Genomic DNA, 13,705 nt, shown 5'->3' with positions numbered 1-13,705 from the left:
TATTCCCCCTGTTTTAGATGTTGTTCAGGATGTTTTTTCTGAAGCTTCCCTTAATCCTGATTCTTTACCCCCTGCCCCTGTCAAGCCAGACAGGTATTACAGAGTTCCAGAGGCACATAAATATTTGTGTAAGAGTCCTAGAGCTGACCCGGAAACTATTATTCAAGGGCCTAAGGGTGTCAGGGCTTCTGTAGTTAAGAATCCAGTTCCTCTGGATAAAGATTCTAGAGCTTTGGATAGGTGGGGTAAAAAAGTGTATACTTCCTCCACGCTAGCTATGAGGGCTTTAAATTGCCAGTTTCATATGCTGAAATATCAGAACTTTCTGTTAGGTCAGTTGAAATCTAAGGTAGATGCTTTAGCTGAGGGTATAGAGTGTAAGGAATTGCAGGACTTAGTTCATGCCTCAGATCAAGTTGGTAAGCATTCCTTGCAGTGTGGCTTCGATGCTCTTCAGGCTTCTTCCAGGGTGGCTGCTACTGGTTCAGTTATTCGTAGGCATGCCTGGCTTAAGGATCAAAATTTGTCAGAGCATGTTAAAGCTCGAATTTTGGATGCTCCTCTTCAATCTGAAGTTCTTTTGGTTCTCCTGTGGAGTCAAAAAGATGGAAGACAAAGCTAAGTCTATGCAGACGGTTAAGGAATTTTTGCAAGTGCAGCCCCCTAAGTTTAGCAGGAATTGGCCTGCAAGAGGATGGTCTTACCCTTCTTCCGATTTTCAGTCTAGGGGAAGGTCTAGACGTGGTAGGGGCAGAGCTCACGCTCAGGGTTCTTTCAGACCTAGGACTTGGAGTTCTCCTGCTCAATCTTCTGGGGAGGGCAGGGGTCAGCCTTTTCGTAAACAGACCCAATGACCTGTATCTCCAGCTGCCAGATTCTTCCTGTCTGGCAGCTCCTCTAGGAGGAAAGTTGGCACTTTTCAAACTGAATTGGCATTTGGTCACCCAGGACAAATGGGTGTTGGACATAATAAATCAAGGCTACAAGTTTTATTTTCACACTTTTCCTCCTTTTAAAGGCATGCCAGATGTTCCTCCTCAGCAAAGGCTGGAGGCTCACAAACAAATTTCTTTGCTTTTGCAAATGGGGGCAATCCAGGTGGTACCTCCGTCAGAAGTAGGCCTAGGGTTTTATTCTCGCCTATTCCTTGTGCCAAAGAAAGGAAACACTTGGAGGCCAATTCTGGATTTGTCCATTCTCAATACATACCTAGACATTCCAAAGTTCAAGATGTTAACTTTACAGCAACTTCTGCCTCTGCTAGGCAAAGATCACTGGATGGTAACTCTGGATCTCAAAGAGGCTTATCTTCACATTCCTATCAGGCCCAGCTGCAGGAGATTCCTGCATTTTCGGGCTGGTACTTTTCATTATCAGTTCTCTGCATTGCCCTTTGGCTTATCTACTGCGCCCAGGGTGTTCACAAAGGTTCTGGCTCCTGTGATAGCTTTCTTAAGACTGAGAGGAATACAAATTTATCCTTATCTGGACGATTGCCTGATTCTTGCTCAAGATAAAGACAAGTTACTTCAACATCTACAGTATGTAATGGCAGCAGATTTTATTTCCACACAATGCCCCCCCTTTTCAAAGGCATGCCAGATGTTCCTCCAAGAAAAAAGAAAAAGAAAGCAGTTTCTCAGTTACTCCAGATGGGGCTATCCAGTTCCAGCCCTGTCCTGTCCAGGGAGGGGGCTTTTTTTTATTTCTCCTGTTCTTCCCGTTCCCAAAGAAGGGGAACACGGAGACCAATTTTTTTTTTTATCTATCCTCAACACTTTCTGGACATTCCCAAGTTCAAGATGTTGACGCACAGGCACTGTTACCCTCTGCTGGGCAAGGGGATGGATGGTAACTTCTCATCCTTCAAGGAGGAAGCTTGCCATGTGCATATATAAGGTGCATGCAGAAAGTACTCTGCGTTTCAACTGGAGATATTCTCTCTCCTCATTTCTGCCTCTTATCTACTGTTTCTATTCTGAGGTTCTAGGTCAGTGATATCTGCTGCTAGCTTCAGGCTTCAAGGCATTCAAACTTTACTTCCATCAACTATCTCTCATCAGTCGTGTATGACTGCAGGGACAGTCAGCCTTCAATTAGGCCGGTTCATCTTTAGGCCTTGTATTCTGGTGCTGCCCAACTGACTATGAGAAGCTGCAATGGTATGGTAAAAATGCAAAAACAGCACACTGTCATCACCGCCAAAAAGATTTGGAAAATACTGCCTTCACCACGCCTTTCCTTTCAAAGGGCCTCTTGTGTGGTGGGCTCGGGATAAACAGGTAAACGAGGACTCTCTACCAGCGATTTTGCGACATTTAAGTCAGATTTTTAACGACAGATGCCTCGGACACTGCTTTGGAAAATGGAAGACAAGTGGCCTGTGGATACAAGACATAGACTACAGCAGACTACAGCATCTACATATCAGCGCCGGGAGTTGTAGCCAGTCAGTTGCATTGATACTTTTCAGGGAGTTACTTCGCCAGGGCAGGTGTTGATTCGGCATTTGGCGCATTGCGCTCAGAACAAGCAATCAAGGGGAAAGGCCACGCTATCATTATGGCAAAGATTTATGGGGAGGGTGCGTTAAGCTGCGCGGGCACTCTTCAGACAAAGATTCTGCCAGGGAGCACAGAACTCCTAGCAGATGTATTATTAAGCAAAATCATGGATCCCCATATTGAGTGGATTGACTGTCTTCATGTCATAGAAGAAATTGAAATCTCCATGGGGAACTCCAGACAACCATCTGTTAAGCTTCTCCACTTCACCTAAAGCTGCCAAAAAAGTTGCACAAAGGGGTTTCATCAGGCTGTGGAGCTTTTAGAGTGGATGTCTCTTTCAGTTGGTTTTTTCTCCATGTCTATGCTTTTCACAGGTACTACTTCTTCCAAAGGTATTACTAAAGGTCAGACAGGAGGGGCCAAGGGATGATTTTGATAAAGCTCCAGATTATGTTCGGCAACACTGGTACCCTTTCTAAAAGAGTCTTTGCAAAAAGAAGCTCCATCTGGCCTACACGCTGCTTTCTGTTCCTGTTCAATCTCTCCAGGGGCGGTCATCTCAATCTCAAGCTTCAACATCTCCATCCTCATCACAGCAGCATATTCTCTGTTAAAGGAAATGGGGAAGGTCTCAGCTTTTAACACAAGTTAAAATGTGATATTGGAAGAGAGAAGGAGAAGTATAGGATTTCAGTGTATGAAAAAATTTGGAGATTTTTATTGAGGTTGGCAGCAACTTCAAAGGGAGATTTCAAGGAGAGAAATTTTGGAGTGTTGCTCTTAAATATCTACTAAGATTTGGACAAGGTTTGTCTTTCTCTTCTTTAAAGAAGCCTCACACTTTTTGTTCACAATTCAGCTCACTAAAGCAGTGACCCACCCCGCTTTTAGAGCCAATTTTCTCAAGCAGTTCTTAGAGGAGGGCTGGAAAACTTATTTATTGCAGGTTGTTTTGGGACTTGTCTTTTAAGGTGCCTAGGGTATTCTGTGAACGAAACAAAGTCCAGTCTAGTACCCTCTCAGGACATGTGCTTTCTGGGTGTGACACTGAATACAGCCTCTCAGATGGCTTTTTTGACCCCGGACAAACAAAGAAATCTTCACCTATACTTCCAGCAATTATCAGTAATGTCCAGGCTGACTGCAAGGACAGTCCTTCAAGCCTTGGGGTTCATGGCATCTTGCATTCTGGTACTTCCCAATGCCAAACTGCATATGAGGAAGCTACAATGGTATCTCAAAAGTGTATGGACTCAACACTGCCACGGTTTGGACACTGTCATTCAGATAATACCTTGCATCCAGAAGGAATTCTTGTGGTGGGCTCAGGAATGTCACCTAAACAAGGGACTCTCTGTGACCCGACCAGAGGCGAGTCAGATCTTAACGACGGATGCCTCAGACCTGGCTTGGGGAGCACACTTCAAGGGGAAATGGATTCAAGACACGTGGCCTCCCAGACTGCAGCATTTGCATATCAACATGAAGGAGATGTTAGCAGTCCAATTTGCCCTGATGGCCTTCAAGGATCTACTTCAACCAGGACAGGTGTTGATTCAAACAGACAACACAACTGTCATGTGGTACATCAACAAGCAGGGGGGAACCCATTCTTACCCTCTTTGCAGACAAGCTATGATTTTGTGGGAGACTGCTCTGAGTTTGCACATCACTCTTCTAGCACGGTTTCTGCCAGGAGCACAGAACTCCTTAGCAGATGTATTGAGCAGACAAATTGTGGATCCCCACGAGTGGAAATTGGATCCTCACGTATTCCAACAGTTGACAGTGGCTTGGGAACTCCAGACATAGATCTGTTCGCTTCTCCACTAAATTTCCAACTGCCAAAATTTTGCACAAAGATGTTTCACCCAAAAGCTTGGAAAGTGGATGCTCTATCTTTCAGTTGGAACAACCTTCACGTCTATGCTTTCCCTCCTCTGCCTCTCCTTCCCAAGGTACTCTTGAAAGTCAGGCAGGACAAGCCTTGCATGATTCTAATAGCACTAGATTGGCCACGTCAGCACTGGTATCCTCTGCTGAGGAGTTTAGTTCAGGAGCCTCCTTGGCCTTTGCCACCAATTTCTCACCTGTTGTCTCAGTCAAGCAATCATTTTCTTAATGTCAGGGTACAGTCCCTGCATCTGACAGCCTGGCGTATTCTGTTTTAGACCCTGGGGGGTCTCAGCTTCCTCAACAGGTTTTGAATGTCATTTTGGAAGCCAGACGGCCTAGTACTAGAAAAGTTTATGCTGATAAATGGAGGAGATTTTTTCTTTGGAGCACAGCAAAGAGCTTTGATGTCTCAGTGCCTAATTTGAGTTTTACACTACAGTACCTTACTGAATTACTAGACAAGGGTTTGTCTTTTTCCTCCGTGAAAGTTCATGCTGCAGCCATTTCTGCTCACTATGATTGTGACCCTCCTTTATTTTCTCACCCTTTGTTTAAACAATTTCTTAGGGGGCAAAAAACATAAGATCCCCACGTAGAGCTCCTACTCCTTCCTGGGATCTCAATTTTGTGTTGGAAAAACTCACTTTACCTCCTTTTGAACCTGCAGCTACATCTGAGTTGAAGTTTTGTCCTGGAAGACTGCTTTTTGTTGGCCATTACGCCTGCTAGAGGGTATCTGAATTACAGGCTCTCATGGCAGTTGAACCCTTCCTGATATTCCATAAGGATAGGGTGTCCTTGCGTACTAACCCTACTTTTATGCCTAAAGTTATTTCTAATGTGGCCTTAAACCAGTCTATTCATTTGCCTACTTTTTATGCTGATCCCCAAAATAAAGGGGAAAAAGTCTTGCATTCTTTGGATATTCACAGGCAGTTACGCTATTATTTGAGCAAAACTAAAGAATTCAGGCAGACTCAACAGTTATTTCTTTTGCTTTGGGTTCACAAGGGAAGGCTGTTTCAAAGCAAACTATTTCTAAGTGGATTGGCCATTGTATTGCTTTTTGTTATTCTCATCATGGAAAGGATGTTCCTGCTGGGATCAGACCTCAATCCACTAGGGCTACCGCCACATCTACTGCCTTTTTAAGGGGGGTAGCTGCTAAGGATATTTTGGAGGCAGCTACTTGGAGTTCAGTGCACACTTTTACTAAACATTACCATCTCCCTCTTTATTCTAAGTCTAGGGCTGGGTTTGCCACTGCAGTTTTACAGGGCATGTTGGCAGCTCCTAATGCTTTTTAGTTTGCCAGCCTCCCTTTACCTTTGCTTTGGGATTCTACCCACAGGTTATGACTGCAGCAATGTGAGAAGAAGAACATAGTACAGTTTTGTACCTACCATAAATGTAGATGTTCGAGGATCCACATTGCTGCAGTCCAATTTTCCCTCCCTCCTTCCCCTCTATAGTTTGGAGTTGCTGTGTTTCTTTTGGGATAATTATTATTTTATCTATGTTGGTTGTTGGGTATTTTCTATTTTGGCTGTGGCCTTTCCTTTTTAGGCCTTCTGACATCTGGGGCAAGAAAGACTGAGGATATGGTGTCGGTCATGCGCTTAAGTACTACTGCGTACTGACGTCAGTTCTGAGCGACCATGACCGACGCCAGCCTAACACTTTGGTATTCGGGCCGACCGAGGACAGCGGACTACCCACAGGTTATGACTGCAGCAATGTGGATCCTCGAACATCTACATTTATGGTAGGTACAAAACTGTACTTTTGGCAATATCTCTACAAAGAAACTAGAATGCAATTGCGATACGGAGCTCCGGACTTACTGCTGCATTTTCTCTGATTTCTGGCTGGCTCCTGGCTTGACATGCTGCGACATTTGAAAGGGTAGGTTGGGTTCTTATTTTCAGAAGGGGTGTGCCTGTGTTAATGCGTGCAAGGGCGGTTTATTTTTCTTAACGAGAAGCCTGCTTGGGTGCCCTGCTATTTCTGCACGGCGAGTTGTTGCTTAAAGTACTTCAAACGAGTGGGAGCTCTGTAAGGTTCGTGAACAACTACAAGTAGTGGTGTGTAAGCCTGCTTGGGAAAGAACTGCAAACGAGGTTGCATTTCTGCACAACTGCTACTGTTGACATTCAAACAGAGCATTTCTGCACGGTACTTGCACAAAAGGAGAGAGAGTGGTGTGTGTGTGTCCGCATGCGTGCCATTTCTCATTAAGCTACAGTAAAACTGAAAAAGCACAAAGTCAAGCAGCTTCCCTTCTTCTAGAGATAGATATTTCAATAGATGCACTTTGTTTTTTAAGTCTTTAAATATCTGTTGCAATAGCCAATATTAAGGTTGAATTGTAAGCCTATGACATGCTTTAATAATTTTAATGATGTTCAGTTATATCTGATTTGAGGAATAGCTTCTGTTGTCTATACAACAAAATTTTAACTTTCCATTAAATGACTACCAAAATATACTTGTCTTGAGGCATCCTGTAGGCATATAATATTTTAACTACTAGCATAAAAATGATTTTTTGCTAAAATACAGAAACCCTAATTCTGTAAAAAAAAAAAAAAAAAAAAAAAAAGGAAAAGTATCACCTAGAATGTTTCAGCACTTCTCTGCATAAATCATATACATAAATCAATTTCAGAATAGCATTTTAGCTGACCAATTCTGATGCCTGAAACAATGTTCTGTGTTCAAGAAAATGCAGAATAGTGAATATATACAGCTTTTTCAAGGTTACATTTTTGTTTTACTCAGCACAAAGAATGTTCCTTTTATCTAGACTGCAAGCATGGAGTGTTTACAGTATAAATACAGAAAAGCAAATCTATTGATTGTTATGCATGATAATGTTTCAAGAATTTCTAGGCTGCATTTCAAGATAATATAATGAAAATGTACCTGAAAAGCATTTCTGATTTGCAATAACACTGCTTTTTATTAGCATATTACCTATAGTGGTATCTTGCCACAGAATGTAACATATTGCTTTGTCTTACAATATATTTTGAATGAATCACAGTTTATGATTCTTATGAAATAAATGCAAAATACTGAAATATTAGATGTGAGCAATTCACCTGATAGGTTTACTTCCAAGAAAGCTGAATAATCAATGAAAAGCAAATAGAATATGAAACGATTCACTGTGTCACAACCATTTTTCATTATGCGACTTTTTTATTTTGAACTTTGTGGGTGTTGTTATTCTCTTACATTTCTGTATGTTTATATAGCTAACAGACACACACATGCATTCATATTGATATAGGCATGATTATGTGTATATGTGGTGGTGCAGTGGTTAGCGTCGCCTCACAGCAAGAGGTTCTCCAGTTTGATTATCAGCTGGGGTGCCTTCTGTGCGGAGTCTGCATCTCCTACCTGAAGTTACATGGGTTTCCTGTGGGTGCTCCGGTTTCCTGCCACACTCCAAAGACATGCAGTAAGTGGATTGGACAAACAAAACTGGCCATAGGGTTGTGTGTGTTAGTGTGAAAATGCCCCCACCTGAATACATCTGGTGGCTAGAGGTACTCTGGCTCAAGCCTTGTACCTTGGGTAGAGGTAAAAAGAGCCTGAAGTCCCTAGCCATCATCACTTGTAAATTTATGCCTTATATTTTTGCTCGGTTCCTCATTAAATCTGTGGTTTTCAGGAGTTTGGCATTTGAATTTCAGACTTCATATTCTTCAGAAAATAAATGGTAAGACAAAACCTTTTATTCTAGCAATTTTCTACGTTTATAAAATCAGTATTTACAATGTGCCTCTATTTTGGGGCTGTATTCCCCCATTATTGGCTTTGTCCATGTTTTTTGTGCTAAGAGGTTGAGAGCTATGATGAGAAGGGATAACTGAACTCATTAAATGATAGCCACTTAAGTTTCAGTCTTCCCGTCCTTCATAAAACTGTTGATGTGGCTTAGTGGTATGTTGATATGTCCCTGGTTTTTGCCCCCCCCCCCAAAAAAAAGTGAAATTGAAAATAAGTGCCAAGAAGCTGTGCAAGATGCCTATGGCTTACACTACTTTCATTATATATATATATATATATATATATATATATATATATATATATATATATATATATATATATGTTTGTGTGTAAAAGTAGACTTTTATCATGGAAATTTTCTGAATAGGGCAGTTTTGTCATTAGTAGATGTTCATCGTGTTTCACTGCTGCAGTCATTACACTTGGGTTATCCTGCCATCAGGCGGTCCCGCAGTCGGCCAGAGTTCCAAAGTCTTGGTCCGGCGTCGGTTGCCGTTGCTTCTTCCCTGACGTCAGTGCACCAGGGGTATATAATATGCAGCTGATGCCATTTTCTCCAGTCTTTCTTGCCGCGCGGTGCCCGAAGCAAAAGCAGTTCGCAAGTGCCGGTCAGCCGACTCCTGAGATTTTCGAATTCGAATTTCAGAACCGAAGTCTTCAATAAAGCTAAGTACCCTGTTGGGGAAACTTTTTCTTGCCTCAGACCGATGTCAGTAAAAGTTAATTGCATTTCTTGTGGGAAGCAAATACTTCATAAGGATTTTCAATTTTACTGTATTCCATGCCTAGGCCCAGACCACGACGTCACTAGTTGTCGGTTTTGTGCCAGATTTAACAAGCGCACTATTAAACTTCGGTTTGATTTTGCACTCCATTATTTTGGCCGAAGGTTCAATTATACCATGCCATCGGAACAACCGACGACCAGAAAACACAAAAAACGCAAAGACAAAGATAAGGACAGGCATCCGAGGTCCAAAACTGACGATGAAGCCTCCTCTAGGCCAGTCGCCGGTTCTCAGTGAGGCGCTTTCGCAGCCCCTGACACCCGCTACCTCAGAGCCACAGGCCGCCTCCGACTCCCACGTGGAGATCACTAGGCCTCTGGAAACTCAAGGTATTGGGCCTACGGAAATTAACCCCTCAGATGGGTCTGGAGCCGCTGAGCAGGCATCGGCTTCTGAGGGTGTTTCCAGACCTTCACAGCTTACCATCAAAACAACAACCAAGTCTAAAACTCCCATTAAAGACAAAGAAACAAGTACAGCATTCACCTGGACAGGACTCCATGCCTAAAAAACAGATGCTTAAAATGGCCGAAGACCTAATTACTCTGATCAGGGGTTCCCATCCCCTTCCTGATAAAAGGCCTAGGCAGGTTATAGACCATGATTCCTCTGACCAGGTTTCCATTTCCTCCTCTTCAGACCACTGATACTCTTTACCCCCCTGTGTGGGCTCTGATGCTGAAGAATCAATCCATTCAGCCTCTCCTCCTGAGGATTACTCTTTTGGGGAAACTTTACATACCATGAGGGAGCATTTCCATTGGGAGAGCCAGGATTATTCAGAATCCAAGAAAAGGCTCAGCGATTTTCTTTTATTGCCTCAGCACAGGCCCCTGGCGATTCCGCCTGTGTTAGATATTGTGGATGATGTGTTCTCTGAATCCACTTTAACCCCTGATTCTTTGCCCCCAGCACCAGTCAAGCCAGATAGGTACTACAGAGTCCTTGACTCTCACAAATTCCTTTATAAAAACCCTGCTGCTGACACAGAAACTATTTCCCAGGGTCCCAGTTCTAAAAATTCCTGTTCTAAAAACTGCTAAAAATCTAGTTTCCTCTGACAGGGATTCTAGAGCATTGGATAGATGGGGGAAGAAAGTTTACACTTCTGTAACTTTAGCAGTAAGGGCTTTAAATTGCCAGTTCCACATGCTTAAATACCAACAATATTTAATGTCTCTGTTAAAACAGAAAATGCTTACAAGCTCAGAAAGTCCTGACTATAAGGAAATGCCGGATTTATTGCATGCAGCTGAACAAGTGGGAAAACATACTCTGCAATGTGGTTTTGATTCATTAGAGGCTTCTTGTAGAGCCGCAGTTACTGGATCTGTGATTCGAAGGCATGCTTGGTTAAAAGAACAAGGTTTACCTGATCATGTTAATGCTCCTTTACAGCATGATATCTTGTTTGGTGTTAAGGCAGAAGAGGTATTAAAGAAAATGGAGGCTAAGGCAAAATCTATGCAAACAGTGAAGGATTTCTTACAGGTACAGCCACCTCGATTCAGCAGAAATTGGCCTTCTAAAAATTGGTCCTTTCCAGTGTCAGACAGACCACAAAGAGGCAGATACAGATGCCCAAGAGGCAGATCTCGGCCCCAAGGCTCTTACAGACCACGACAATGGGTTGCTTCAACCCCAAAAGGAGGAGAAGACAAGTCACAACCTTATAGGAAACCATCCCAATGACTTCCCCCTTCACATGCCAAGCACTTACCTTTTGGCAGCTCCTTTAGGGGGGGAAACTAGCTCTTTTTTCACAAAATAGGCATATAATCACCCAAGACAAATGGGTTCTGGATATTGTATTTCAAGGTTACAGGTTCCACTGTCACACACTACCAAGGCCAAAAGGAATGCCAGACCTGCCACAAAATCAATGGGCAGAGGCACAAAAACAAATCACAGCCCTCATGGACATGAGAGCCATTCAAAAAGTGCCACAACAGGAACAAGGACAAGGATTTTACTCAAGACGTTTCTTGGTCCCCAGAAAGGACATAGCCTGGAGACCCATACTGCGCACTCTAAATACTTACCTGGATGTTCCGAAATTCAAAATGTTGACACTACAACAACTTCTTCCCATGCTGGGCAAGAAGGCTTGGCTAGTTACATTGGACCTCAAAGAGGCATACCTGCACGCCCCAAAATTGTAGAAGATACCTCAGATTCATAGCTGGCACAATGCATTACCAATTCTCTGCACTGCCCTTTGGCTTATCTACTGCGCCCAGGGTCTTCACAAAATGCCTGGCACCAGTAATTGCATTTTGCAGACAAAAAGGAATTCAAATATATCCCTACTTGGACGATTGCCTTATTCAAGCAGAGAGCAAGGGCATTCTTCTAAAGCATCTGGCGTTTGTAAAAAGATTGCTAATTTGCCTAGGGTACACAGTAAACGAAAAGAAGTCAAAACTAGTGGCCTCACAAGAGATAATATTCCTGGGTGCCAGCTTAAATATAATGGCCTAGATGGCTTATCTCACGCCAGACAAAGACAACTGACTCAGTACTTTCAATTGATGGCAAAAAAAACCCAACTCCCTGCAAGAAAAATTCTGCAGGACTTGGGGTTCATGGCATCCTGCATACTACTAATACCATATGCCAGACTGCATATGAGGAAATTACAATGGTACCTATAAAGTGTTTGGACTCAGCACTGTCACAGTTTGGAAACAGTAATACCACTTATTCCCTGCCTACAACAGGAGTTGCGATGCTGGGCACAGGCATGTCACCACAACAAGGGACAGCCTTTCACTCTACCCACAGCCAGGCAGACACTAACAACAGATGCTTCGGATTACGCCTGGGGAGCACACATGGCAGGAAAATGCATTCAGGGCAAGTGGGCCGCAGAACAAATGCATCTTCACATCAATCAAAAAGAGATGCTAGCTGTACAAAATGCCCTAACAGCTTTCAAGGACCTTCTGCATCCAGGACAACTATTGCTGAAGATGGACAACACCACAGTTATGTGGTACATAAGCAAGGGGGCACTCATTCCTATCCCCTCTGCAGACAAGCCATGACTTTGTGGAACACAGCACTGACCTATCAAGTTAATCTGCAAGCACAATTCCTGCCAGGAAAGAAAAATATTCTGGCAGACGACTTAAGCAGAAACATCATGGATCCTCACTATTGGGAATTAAATCCACAAGTATTCAGCATAACACAAAAATGGGGGTGCCCAGACATAGATCTTTTGCCTCCCCTCTGAACTGCCAACTGCAGAAATTCTGCACAAGGACTTACCACGCACAAGCATGGAAAGTGGATGCTCTCTCGTTCAGCTGGAAAACCCTAAACGTTTATGCCTTTCCACCACTGCCTCTCCTGTCAAAGGTACTCCTAAAAGCCAAACAAGAAAGGCCAAAAATTATCCTGATTGCCCCAGACTGGCCACACCAGCACTGGTACCCAATCTTAAAGAACTTGGCTCAAGGCCCAGCATGGATTTTACCTCAAATTTCTCATCTTCTGCCGCAGCAAAACAATTAGATCCTGCACAGCCAGCTCAAAACCTTAAACCTGGCTGCATGGCAGATTACTTAGCCAAGCAACCAACACCTCTCTCTAAATCCAGAGCTGGCTTTGCCACTGCAGCACTCAGTGCTGCAGGGCCTCATAGCCACACCGAATCCTTTATAGAACCAGCCACCCAACCTCAGCTTTGGGATTCAACCCAAGTGTAACGACTGCAGCAGTGAAACACGAACATAGTACAGTTTTGTACCTTCCATAAATGTAGATGTTCAAGTGTATTCATTGCTGCAGTCCAGGTTACCCTCCCTCCATCCCGTCTTACTTAGCTGGGACTTATCTATACCTTTCTACCCTATACAACCTATGTGGTGTATTTGCTTGTAACTGAAGGTATTGTTTTTTTATTTTTTATGTATGTTTTATTACCAAAATGTATTGTCTACCTATTTGGGGGCACCTGACATCTGGGGCAAGAAAAACTTAAAAAAAATGGCATTGGCTGCATATTATATACCCCCTGGCGCACTGACGTCAGGGAAGAAGCGACAGCAACCAACGCCTGACCAAGACTTTGGAACTCTGGCCGACTGCGGGACCGCCTGTCGGCAGGATAACCCAAGTGTAATGACTGCAGCAGTGAATACACTCGAACATCTACATTTATGGTAGGTACAAAACTGTACTTTCATGCATTTTGTTTCATTGCCCACTGGGAAAATGTTTAAACAAATTTAAAATGCACTCTAACTTAAGTCTAACAAGTGTGCTGTATTATACAAGGAATATAATTTAAATCAGGAATGTGCATCAAAGAACGTATGTACGTTTCTTTTGTGTGCAAGGGGCCTCATTTCAATGCTGTTTCAATGAATGTGAGTTTCAAGGGCAGAGAAGTTTTAATGCCAAGTCTATTTTGTGAGATGGTATAGCTTGGTTTAGCACATATCGATTATTGTTTGTGCATTGTGCTATAAAATGTAAAAACAAAATCCAAATAATCATTATGGAAGTAAACAGTATGCACACATTAGTGTTTATGGTAAATGGGGTAAAATAGCCAGGTAATGGGACATTGGAATAGCTGCAGGGGGATTCTGGTGCTATATTTTGGTTCTGTTCTTCACTTTGTGTTTGAAAGTTGGTATCCCACAATTCCATTGGAGTGGGTGGGGTTGTGTAATTATGTATGCACATTTTATGTTAATCAGC

The 13,705-nt window shown here is 43.0% G+C and overlaps 1 protein-coding gene across 1 annotated transcript in view; it reads left to right on the top strand.

The window, feature by feature from the left end:
- CAND1 (cullin associated and neddylation dissociated 1) overlaps positions 1 to 13,705 on the top strand; it is a 2,253,229-nt gene that overhangs the window by 1,872,567 nt on the left and 366,957 nt on the right. The gene's annotated exons all lie outside the window — the stretch shown is intronic.

The sequence above is a fragment of the Protopterus annectens genome, chromosome 11.part0 (assembly GCF_019279795.1).
Source record: "Protopterus annectens isolate FY-2018-M chromosome 11.part0, PAN1.0, whole genome shotgun sequence".
Taxonomy (NCBI): Eukaryota; Metazoa; Chordata; order Ceratodontiformes; family Protopteridae; genus Protopterus; species Protopterus annectens.
Note: the sequence above shows the minus strand (reverse complement) of the source record. Positions and strands in the feature narration are given on the sequence as shown.